The sequence below is a fragment of the Rutilus rutilus genome, assembly GCF_951802725.1.
Source record: "Rutilus rutilus genome assembly, chromosome: 1".
Classification (NCBI taxonomy): Eukaryota; Metazoa; Chordata; class Actinopteri; order Cypriniformes; family Leuciscidae; genus Rutilus; species Rutilus rutilus.
In genome coordinates, this window is record NC_140209.1 from 41,613,886 (window position 1) to 41,617,370 (window position 3,485).

A 3,485-nucleotide genomic window follows, 5' to 3' on the forward strand; every position below is an offset into this window, starting at 1 on the left:
CTAAAAATGAACATTCTATCATCATTTACTCACCCTCAAGTTATCCCAAACCTGTATGAGTTTCTTTCTTCTGTTGAACACAAAGGAAGATATGTTGAAGAATATTGGTAACCAGACAGTTGATGTTAGCCATTGACTTCCATAGTAGGAAAATACCATGGAGGTCAATGGCTAAAATCAACTGTCTGGTTACTACTGATAACAATCTTCAAAATATCTTCTTTTGTATTCAACACAACTTGAGGGTGAGTAAATGATGACAGAATTTTCATTTTTGAGTGAACTATCCCTTTAAAGCTATTTTGATGAGGGATGGTGATGATTGGGACAATGTTGATTTGGACATTCCATTTAAACAGGAACAATCAATATTAATTTATACTATCCAGAAATGGCATTATGCTGCTGAAAAGGTAATGGGACTGGTTTGTTTGATGTCTGTTCTTCCAAACCTGATGTGTTTTATGGATATGTGTTTACAAATATGGAAATGACTAAGACTGGGTAGATGTAGACACTTTAATGTGCATATTCTTCTAAAAAATATATGTTGCACATAATGTATTAAAAATGCATGTGATGATGGTAAAAGCTTCAGATGCTGCACATAAAGTGTGAAGAACGAGGCAGCCAGCCATTCATCATGAACAGCCTCCAGAGTATATTTTATTGTATCAGCTAGCAATGGTGTACATTTGGGTATGCTGAAAAAAGCAAATGGCTAAATTCAGAAAATAACTGGGTTTTCAAAAATACTAAATGAAAAACGATATTTTGAAAAACATGGTACATGAGTAAATGATGACCAATTTTATTTTTGAGTAAACTATCCTTTTAAGGACTGATGAAAATAACAGGGAGAAACTTGGGAGCAAACATGGCTGAAGAGAGAGAACAGTTGAAAGCCAAGCATTAAGCTTTCTCCCATTAAAGGTGGTATCAGCGATTTCAGGCCCAAAAATAAATGTTCAAATTCATCTAATCTTTTCTAACGATCCGATCGCTTCAAACCCAAACAGAAGTGACGTCACCCACAATCGCTGATACCACCTTTAAGATGGACCATTTAAAATGTAAATCTCTGCAAAAAAAATGCATGGATCTACCAGGTTCAAGAAGTGAGTGAGGGCAGTGATTTTATAAGATTTGTTAAGAGATTTTTAGGGAAGCACTAAGAATTATGATAAATGTTGTGCACATCCCTTTTGCGAAAACTTCCTGAAAGCAACCTGAATAGTTCTAACAATGCTTTGAATAAAGGTTTCTGGGAAACCCTGGAAAACTTTCCGTCTTTCTGGCCTTTTGGAGAATTATGATTATAAAATTGCATGCAGAATCACATCTGAGAGTCGAGGCCTGGATAAAATATTGCTCATGTATTTTGCAAAGGCTCTAGCCAGGCCATGCTAGAAGCAGAAAAAGAGTCAAATATATATATATATATATATATATATATATATCATCCCACTCGGACCAGAATGTGGTTAATCCGAACTCATATTTCATCAGGTTTAACTACCAAAATCTAAAGAGAATTTATGAGAGAATATATGCATTGTATCGATTATATTTCCCATGTATGGTAGGCCTATATCTTATTAATCTAATCATGTATCTAATACAATTGAACCTGACTTGATAAAAATGTGGTTTTACATAAAAATAGAGCTGATGTTAAACCATACCTCCTGGGGACCTTAGAGCTGAATTTTAATATTCACAGGCTGAAGTGAATCCTACCCGTCAACCACGTCAAACATCACGCATACTGCAGACTTTCTTTCCGCTTCCTTTCTTTTTTCTGATATTACATAATTGAAGGGCGTGAATAATTTATAATTCCCAGATTATCTTTTGAATGGTGTCGGTGTCTGGAAGACAGAGAGGAAACTTTAATGACGTCCCAGACTCAGCGAAGCTATATCTTTCACAGTTTCACAGCCTGAAAAACTCCCTGCAGAATATCACCCGCCAAGCCACTGGTCTTAAATAGACAATTCATCAAGACGCATGTGTCTGCAAGAGGTGACAAAATCTACGAGCAAAAAGAGTTGTAACCACGCGTATGCGGGTGTGTGTGCCCTACGTGTTTGTTTCCGTTTTGACAGCGGAATTTACATTAAAATGGAAGAAAATGTCAAGACAAGCCTGCTTAATTAATGCTTGCTTTTAGACTAGACAGAGACTGACAAAGCAGCATAGTGGAGTCCTGTGGTCAATGAAAGATTTATCAAAATGCAAAATACAGTGAATATAAATGTAGCTAGTTTTTCTTCTCGGTTGTCTGCACACTGAATGTTCAGATCCTCTCAGCTTCAGGTGAGGAGGGACAGAAAGAGTTGATGTTTTTGGTGTTCAGATGTGTCACTTCAAAGGACTTCCTGTGACATCTGGTCTGAGCAACTTCAGTCTGCTTTACTGAACATTCCCTGTGAATGTTACAATAACCTATGTGTGTGTGTGTGTGTGTGTGTGTGTGTGTGTGTGTGTGTGTGTGTGTGTGTGTGTGTGTGTGTGTGTGTGTGTGTGTGTGTGTGTGTGTGTGTGTGTGTGTGTGTGTGTGTGTGTGTGTGTGTGTGTGTGTGTGTGTGTGTGTGTGTGTGTGTGTGTGTGTGTGTGTGTGTGTGTGTGTGTGTGTGTGTGTGTGTGTGAAATGGCAAATGTAAATTATATAATTGTCAGGGTTCTGTCACTTCTGTCTAGTTTATTTCTTGGTTTTGTGACAGGGCTCTGACACTCCTGTTTTGTCATGTCTTTGAGCCGTGCGCTCTCTTGTCTGTATGCCTTATTACATGTGCGGGGCGTGGTGTTTGGATCCCGGCACATCTGTCTAGTTTGGTTTCGGTTCTGTGTCGGGATTCAGACATTCATGCTCTGCATGTTTTGTGTGAACACGTGGCTTATGAGTGTTTTCATTAGCTGCTCATGTCTTGTTTTGTGTGAGCACATGGCCGGTCAAGTCAAGTCAAGTCAAGTCAAGTCCCTCGGAATTGAATCCTCGCTTCATCTCCTCAATCCCAAATTCTGACAATAATTGATTTTTCATTTTGCACCAAAGTTGCACAAATATAATGGAAAATTTAAATTTAAATACAGAAATGTATTGCCATTTTACATATTGCATTGTCATTTTGCATATTACATTTCAAATTGAATGTTGCAACCCATATGCAAGGTGGTGTTGGGCCAAAGAGTTGTATTGTATCCGGTTTATCGACTTTACATATCAGTGAATCTTGAAAATGTTTTTTTACTTAATTTGGTATTTGATCATTTCACTTTTTAAATTGTTGTAATCTTATTTTTATTGCTTGTTATTTCTTGTATTTGTATGTATTGCGTGGCATTTTCATTAAAGTCCCTTAATCAGTGACATTCACTGTCCTGTTTCATCAAGTTACTTGTGGTGCCATTGAATTAAGGAATATGTTTCTTTTCTACCCTGTGTCTCTGTGTGTAGGTGAAGCATTGTCCATATAAATCCT